The sequence below is a fragment of the Sebastes fasciatus genome, chromosome 10 (genome assembly GCF_043250625.1).
Source record: "Sebastes fasciatus isolate fSebFas1 chromosome 10, fSebFas1.pri, whole genome shotgun sequence".
NCBI classification, from domain to species: Eukaryota; Metazoa; Chordata; class Actinopteri; order Perciformes; family Sebastidae; genus Sebastes; species Sebastes fasciatus.
Genome location: NC_133804.1, coordinates 5940021 through 5949005, shown reverse-complemented (window position 1 = coordinate 5949005; position 8985 = coordinate 5940021). Strand labels below are relative to the sequence as shown.

At 40.4% G+C, this 8985-nt stretch overlaps 1 long non-coding RNA gene across 1 annotated transcript; it reads left to right on the top strand.

Annotated features, from left to right (window-relative positions):
- The first annotated feature begins 2104 nt into the window (after nucleotides 1–2104).
- Nucleotides 2105–2820, top strand: LOC141774795 (uncharacterized). Its single transcript, XR_012595463.1, has 2 exons — nucleotides 2105–2271; nucleotides 2376–2820. It is a non-coding gene; the product is annotated as an uncharacterized LOC141774795 (long non-coding RNA).
- The last annotated feature ends 6165 nt before the right edge of the window (nucleotides 2821–8985 follow it).

Sequence of the window (8985 nt, the reverse complement as noted above, 5' to 3'; positions counted from 1 at the left end):
GAAAAAAACTGTAATTCATGTTTTCATTTTTGTCTCTACAAAAGTTCTTTGCTGTGTTTATGAACTTTATTCTGTTTAGAATATGTTCTGTTCTGATTTTCAGTGCAAAATGCAACCTTTGGAAATGCATGGATGTATTGACAGATTTTTACATTGTGGAAAGAAAGAAATATTTTCATCAGTGTGCAGGACAACACACCAGTGTGATACTACTAGCTACAGTGTTTACACTAAACTTCCCACATACAGATTTATCAGTTTGCCACAAACACTTACAGTTATTCTGTAAGTAAAAAACAGGTTACACACACATGGCCTAAAGTCGATCTGGAGAAGAAAGGACTCTATCCATCACTACTAACCGTCTCTGAAGCTTTTTCAGAGCGGTGAAAGGTTAGGAACAGGTGGGTAGAGTCTGTTTGAATCCTCCTGCAGGTCAGGGCCGAATCGTAATTCCAGGCAGAGTCAGGAGAGCAGGCAGGCAGTCACCGCCACCGCTACTTTCTGCTTTTCCTCTCTATCTTTCACCCTCCTTTTGACCTCTTCTTTCCCCCTTTTTTTTCTTTATTTTCACTTGTCTTCCACTCCCTTAGGCAGCACCTTCAGTCCATCAACACCTCCTCTTCACCGAGAGAGGGAATCGATAGCACTCAGGTCTGGGCAGTGGAGGAGGCATCGATTGCTCGGTCTCACTGACTGCCCTTTCTCCGTCTGTTCGGTAAGCTGGAGGGCAGGAAGTTTTAGGGCTGTTTTCATGTCAGGCAGACGTTTATCTAATTTTGGACCTCCAGAGATGCAACGTTAAACACACTTTTCTCAACATTGAATTTTTCCACGGCACCACCATTAACACTGGCCTCGTAGAACGACAGTATTTCACACTGGTGGTAACACCTATTTAAATAAGACAAAACACTGGAAATGACAAATCCCCAGAATCTCATGGTGTAGTAATCACTGGATTGTTGCTGTAATTACGGAGGTATAGCTTCAGAATGAAAAACAATCACCAGGGATCATGAAAATGTGTAGAGCAGCAGGTTAATTTGGTTGTAATTTAAGTTAGCTGGGGATATGATTAATGCCTCTGTGATCAGGGTAAAACTGAGGAAGGTAGTCTCTGCTTAGGTAGGTAAATACTATCATCATGCGTACTCTTGTCCATAGAGGCAGAGGAGGTTGATTAGTGGCAAGAGAGAGACCAAAATATGAAAAAAGAGTAATTGGTTGTGTTGCTCTGGCTCTATCTGTTTGGTGTGGAGAGGAGGGGTTTCGGTCCATTGGGACATTTTTCAGACCATTGGGGTTTTGGAATAATTGGTTGTTGGAAAAATGTGATGTCTCCGCATAAAGGGAAACATATACCGCCAACTTGTGAGGAAACTACATGTTGCGAAGCCAAGTTTATCCACTCCAAACCAGTTGATGGAAACGTGCCTAATTTGCATTTCTTTTTTGCGACATTCCAAATGTTCACTTGAAATTCGCTCGACAATTGAATGGAAACACGACTATTGTTAGCATGTTAGTATACTGACGTTACCATTAAACTCAGAAACCCAGACTCTAACCCAGACTATATCATTAGAAAAGTAGAATAATGTTAAAAGTGTTTCAGATTGAGCACATCATTGTGTAACTGGTTGTGTGTGCCATAAGGTGACAAAATTGGGTTTTTATAAATTATTTTATAGTTTTGAAGGAAGTGTTTGATTTTGCAAAATATCTGAGGTGTTCTGCTACTTGTGTGTGTGTGGTTGTGTGATTTGTGTGTAGTGTTTTGACAAAATGAGCCCTGTTTTCAAAATTGTGCTTAAAGGTCACATATTATGCTCATTTCCAGGTTCATAGATGTATTTTAATGTTGCACTAGAACATGTTTACATGCTGCAATGTTCAAAAAACCCTTTATTCTTCTCATACTGCAGCCTGAGTCTGCCTGCCTCAGAGCCTAATTCAGCCTCTGTCTGAAAACCACTGATTCACAGCCTGTCTCCTCCCACTCTGCTCTGATTGGTCAGCGTTTTCTGTCAATCAAACGTCCTCAACGTCACCCTCCCCCTCCCTCCCGGAGAAGCTCTCTCTCTAGAGAGAGAGAGAGAGAGACGAGTGGAGAGATAGCAGCTAGAATAAAGTTTATAAACCACTTTAAAGTTTATAAACCAGAAACTTCACCCAGCGCACGTTACCGGAGGAATCTGATCAGAAATCGGCGACACATGATGAACATCTGCGGTCCAGATTCCAGGTTCTCCTGACGGTTTCTCTCAGGTAAATAATACTATTTATAGCTCTGTTAGTTAGCTCAGTGTTTACCTCATGCATCAACTCTGTAAACCGTAAACATACACTCTGTTTTACGTCTGTCTTTACAGATCCATCTGTGAGAAATGACCGACAGAATCATCCCAGAGGAGAGCAGACAGCTGAGAGCAGATGGGAGATACAGAGCTAATCCGTTAGCATGTAGCTACATGCTAACGGATTAGCTACATGCTACCGCTATGACACGGTGTGTAAACACAGCGACCATCAGGGTGGAAAATAGAAGATGTGAAACAGTAGTCAGTTCATTATTTCTGCTAAAAGATAAATGTATGGAAGATCAGAGTAATGGTATATTATTTACAGTAGTAGCTGTCTCTGTGTTACCATGACTACAGACCACCGGAGCTTAGCTTACCATAGTTTACCAGAGCTGAAGACTTTCTCCTGTACCATGTTAACATAACTAACTAACAGGTGAGATGATTACAAATGCTGTGAATAATTAATATTGTCATCTGTCTACTCAAATAAAGTTTGACTGTGAAACAGAAATGTGTTGTGTTGCTTACCAGTCACTATTTACTACCTGTAATCTGCTACATGCATGACATCAAATATATATAATATATAAATATCACCTGTTTAAACAGTGTAATTACATAAAGCCTTTGTGAAAGAACATGTTATATTTAGATGATGGGAGTACATGAAGCCTGTTCTGCTGGTTCTTGCAGACTTTGCTCAAGTTAGGTTGAGGAGGAGAGACAGTGACGCGCTGTGGGGCGGGGTCAGCTACTGAAGGTTCTCTCTGGTTCGACCAGGAAACCCTTACATGGCTTGCATTTCTCTAATGACGTCAGAAGAGAAGGAAAAAAAGCGATTTTTTTTTCTGCACCCATTTCCGGACAAACGGAGGAGGAGAAAAAGAGAGAGGATGGTCTTTTATGATACTATGGTGGCCTGTAGACACACTGGGGACAGATATTGATGTTTAAAAGACATGGAAAAGTGCATTTTGCATAATATGTGACCTTTAAGCAATCGGAAAAAAAGCTGTAAAAGTTGGTTCTTTTATCCTCGATAGAGAACAGCTGTTACCAAAACATCCACAGAAATTTCTCCAACCTCCTGTAGCATTATCCATTTATGTGCTGCCCCTTCAGCACACTCAGTATGTTCCACTCAAACACCAAAATAAAACTTAGCACAATGCTTCTGTTTGTAGCTCACACTAGGAGCTGTTGGTCATAAACAACTCACCCTGAGTCCCATTCCCATCGACATCTGGCATTTTCATACACTAACGGCACTCAGCGTCTGGATTATACCAGCGCTACATAACCGCGGGTGGCTAAAGAAGCTTCTCTTCTTAAGCTGGGCATACACTGTACGATTTTAGAAATGTTGTTGTGTGCTTGCTACTCCTACTGTACGAGTAGATCGTTTGCGATGTGAAGCCAAAGCTCGTGATTTATGTGCTCACACTGTACCATCCGATTGTCAGCCACGACCTGAGTGCTCACACTGTACCTGTAAAATAGAAGAAAAACAGGGCCCATCGGCTCCTGAGGGCTGTTCTGGCTGTTGACAGTTGTCAATAAAGATTTGTATGAAAGCTCTGAAGCAGGTAAAGTTTGTTTGCTAGCAGAGGTCTGTACCAAGCCCCCAGAAAGTGCGTCGGACGTTGATCCCAACTTTCTTAGTGGCCAAACAGCGGCACTGCAACTTCCATGTCCATCACGTGATGCCATTGGGCCCGAAAATACTTTTTCCCATAGACTCACATTGGGAAAGAGACGTCTGTAACTCAGCGGATAATTTGTTTTGAGGTGAATCAACTTCCCGGTACGAACACCTAAATAGCCCTTATTTAAAAAATCATGTTTTTAAAGTTGTAAAATTAACTAATAGCTGAATTCAGAGTTATTTCCCTTCCTCCGTTCATGTGAACGAGACCCAGACCGAGGCTGGAGCGCAAGCCGTGACGTTGGGACCCCGTGACCGAGTCATGTGACCGAGCGGACGCCCAAGATCCAGGTACTTTTCCAGCAGGAAGTCGAGCCATTTAGGCTTCATGCGCCACTGAGCAACTTTCATAGGAATGAACAGGGCCCCGCCTCCAATTGTAGCCTAACGTTACATTGTTATCTTGATAGCTAAACTCTGATTACTGTAAAAAGAGGAGAAAAAAGGCACTGACGTTGGGGAATCGGCTCTTGGCTCTGCTTCAACTGTGTGAGAGCTTTTGGTCGGCCGACCAAAATTTCTGACATTAATCGGTCAGTTAATCGTTCCTCGGTCCCCCCTGTTCACTGCACATCAAACTCCGACGAAGCTGAAATTTGGTCCGACTCTAAAATGAGTCGTCGACTCAAACTTCGGGCCAAAAAACGGGCTAAAATCGTACAGCGTATGCCCGGCTTTACAGAGATATGAAGCCTTGTGACGTTTGGCTTGTTTTGCTGCTCTTTGCGTCATGCTGGGTGACATGACCCCGCATTACCACAGTCCCCAGGAGATTATTAAACCGTCTGGATGGCTGAATATCTGAAATGACTGATTTACTTGCTTTTCAACATTAACATCATCTGGAGAGGGTTTAAGACCTCCTGGTCCATATTAACATGTGATTGGCATTTGCTCCTCAAACTCTTCCAACCTATAGCAGCTTTAAATCTGAAGCTCAGCAGTTATGTCTTCTCAAATGTCATTAGTGTAGAATTCATGAAATAAAGGGAGGAATTAAAAGAACATATCCCCATGTGAATATAGTAGTACAGGCTGGTTGTTGGACTAGAGCTAAAGGTTTGGACACAGTTCCAGCGTGGAGCTTTGGTGCCACCTAGTGTCCAGACAGACATAGGACACTTTATACCCACAAATACCTAAGGCCTGAATATGCTCCCACCTCTTTAATCTTTACATAATAGCCAGCTCTGTGGAACATCATTAATTCATCAAAATGATGTTTCATTGCAATAGCCTTTCAAAATACAAATTTAGATTTCATTAATTTGGGATTTTGTTTTGCCCTTATTCAAATGAGGTGCTAAATTCTCCTGTCTAATCCGTCTTAGCTAATATTAGCACACAAGTCCGAGCTCTGAAAGTGTATGCATGAATAGACACAGCTTAGATCCCTACTTAAACTACATTTAGGAGGATAAAAGCCCTGCTCTGGGTAATAACCCAGAAATATTACTGAGACTGGACAAATCAGCCTCTCACTAAAAATACACACACACACACACACACACACACACACGTACTATACAGAAAGGCACACGCATGCACAAACATTTAACACACTTGCTTTTTGCTTTCTCAGCAAGACTTTGTCAAATGAGGTACAAAACTGCTGAGGAAACGGTGCGCTGTGTTTCAGGTCTTATCATGGCTCATACATTATATGTCGATGGAAGTCATAACCTCTCCTCCTCACATCTCCATATAGTGTGATATCAGCACTGAGCAGCAACTTCTATTTCTGTTCTGCATCACTGAGGCACTTTGGTGCGGCTCCCTGTAAAACCTCTGCATTTACACTTTATTGACTGACTATAAAGATTAATTTCACACCCCCCGAATGCAACCCTCCTTCCTCTTCTCAAGTTTATTCTGGAGACGGAGGGTTTCCTCAGATACTGAAGAAACTGGTGTTCTTCTCATGCACAGATTGAACCATGAGCTACTGTTTTATTCTCTGGCCAAGAATATAAGCTAAATTATAGCTGCTGTGCAGCTGTAGGTCGGGGCTGGGCATTTTGAGGAAGAATAAGAAAAAGAGGAGGAAGATGAAACATTAGCATGTCCGTTTTTGCCTCAACCAGGTCTCAAATTGCCAACCTCAGACACCAAATGCAAGTCGCTATCTTGGGAAACTACCACATCACACTATGACTGAGGCAAGCACCATGGCTGTATGTAAAGACAGAATTCAAACAATGTAAAAAAAATTTAGCTTTTGAGGCAAAATTCCGAGAATTTGCGTATTTCATCTAGACAACATAGAGATGTCAGTAATATATTTCTATGAAGATTGATCGATCCATAAGTGACAAACTGATGTTTAAAAATGCTTGATTTCCATTGACTGCAATGGTTGACATGAGGATAGAATTCAAAATACTGTCAAAAATACAGTTTTTGAAATAAAATTCTGAAATTTGCCACCCTACATCTACCATGACCTCGAAATGTTGTCATTTATTTTCATGAACATCGGCGCTTTATTTAGCGAGAATTTGCAGTATCTGTTTGCAGTGCTGTTTACATATTTTGATGCACTGTGGGCTCAATTTTTGATAATTAAAAAATCTATCTGGATGGTTTGTGGAGGACAGTCTGAAGATGCAGCGGAGCCAGTTTGGTGGTTTGGTTATACAGTTTTTGAGAAAAACATAGTGATGGATTTCATAATCCCTGCCAGGTTGAAGCACATGAACATTTCTGCTCACTTGGTTCTACAATTTGGTGGAAGTTGGTGGCTGATTTGTTATGACTTTTCAAAGTTTTAGACTTTAAATGGTTGCTGTAGCACCACCATCAGGACTATTGGCCCCTCAAAGCCAGTTGAGGAAGTTTAGCATAGGACTGGACCTATAGGCAAATTTTGGTTTATTTTCATGCATGGGAAGGCAGACTTCCTAGGAAGAAGAAGAAGAAGAAGAAGAAGAAGAAGAAGGCATAGCTGCCCAGCCCCTAATAACAAAAACAAGTGCATAAGGAGACTTAGACAATTTCAAAGGCAGCTTCATGATAATGATGATTAAATAAAATTTGCCAAATAACAATTTAAAAATACTCCATTACAAGTACAAGTCATGCATTCCAAATCTTACTTCTTCAAATCTTTTGATGGTGACTTTTAACTATTTTTTGAGACTCTCTAAAAGAGTGTGGCAGTAATGGTTTTACTTAATTTAATGATCTGATGGTGAAAATACTGACTGATTAAAACGCTGTCAACTCTTGTAGCATTAGATGACCACCAGATGGTAGTACAGAGACAGGAAGAGCTCTACGACACAACTAACGAAGCACTCACTGTTCAATCCCTGATGGTTCCACACTGGAGGCTGCTGTCTGAACAGTTCAAAAGCACTAGTGTTAAACCATGGAGGCATGTACTTGTGTTTGACAAACAGCTCCAAATGTGTTACTCATGCTAAAATGTGTATGCACCCATTGTGCTGTAAAATACTTTGCTAAAGCATTTGCTAAATAGTACTGATAGGAGATGTGGGACCAAGTGAGGTTCCCAGTCCTAAACTTTGAGTTCCGAGTCCTAAACGGAAATAGGCTCTTCACCAAACGTAATGCCATTTTTACAACAGAGTAATAATATATTAAATTTACAAAAATCATAAATGATTTGCTATTTCTAGGTTGTAGCGGGCTCAGTTTTAAAGCTAGAGTGAAGATACTGGCATCATATGAAACTAGAAAACCTAATGAATGCATTGGTTCCAACCATGTCATACTAGCTTGTCGTGAAGGACAACCTAAATAATGTTCCAAACTTACGATACATTTTGGTGAGGAAAAACTGGCATGACCATTTCCATGGGGGTCCCTTGACCTCTGACCTCCATATATGTGAATGTAAATGGGTTCTACGGGTACCCACGAGTCTCCCCTTTACAGACATGCCCACTTTATGATAATTACATGCAGTTTGGGGGCAAGTCATAGTCAAGTCAGCACACTGGCACACTGACAGCTGTTGTTGCCTGTTGGGCTGCAGTTTGCCATGTTATGATTTGAGCATATTTTTTATGTGTGTTAAAGTAATATATTTTGTTATTTATACCCATTGAATGAATGTCAGAAAAATAGAACACGGCAATATGCTTCCTCTCCTGGTACACATAACAGAGTGACAGTTAGCCACTAAGCAACTCTGCAAGTGATAATTGATACATAATTAATATGTGAAAATAATGTACAGGCCAGGAAATGTATTGTGAGCTATATAACATGTCTCAAAATATGACACTAGTTACCATTTCTGTGCTTTCATTTATCTGGTATGACAATTAAATACTGCATAAAATGTCTTCAAACTGCTTACAGAATTCTAATTGCCCGCTTTTATTCTGTATGTCAGGTGTATTTTGCAAGCCTTATTGATCTGTTTGCTTGGTTTAGCAATTTGTACAGATATTGATGTTAATTTGTTTCTTTCTATCACATAACCAATAGTAATATTGCTATCTTCTGCCTGCTGCTAGAGGTTTGCTAATGTGAGCTAAAACAAGATGAACTAAAAAAAAAACGATCAAATGATTTAAATCGACCAAAAAATTGCTAATCTGACCAAATAACAAAAAAAACTGCCCAGAATTTATTGTGTTAAATAAAAAAGAAAAGGAACACACAAATAAATAAATATAGCTGTAAAATTACAGTCTTAAAAGCGTTTGTTTTCACTACTTGCCTTGTTTTCTTTGGTTCTGTTTTCCAACAGTATGACGTATGTTATGTAGCCTATACATCCTGTACATGCACTTTGAAAACAAACCTGGAACACCGTCATAACAACCTTGAAAGCACTGTTTTATGTCTGGAGTTGATGAATAATTAACAGAGAAACAGCCCTGGATCCCGACACTATACTGACCCTTCACCTGGTTGTACAATAACTTTAGAACACTAGTTTGGCCTCAACTAACTCCAGTTCAGATAACAAAAAAAAACCACTAAAGAGGGGGTGAC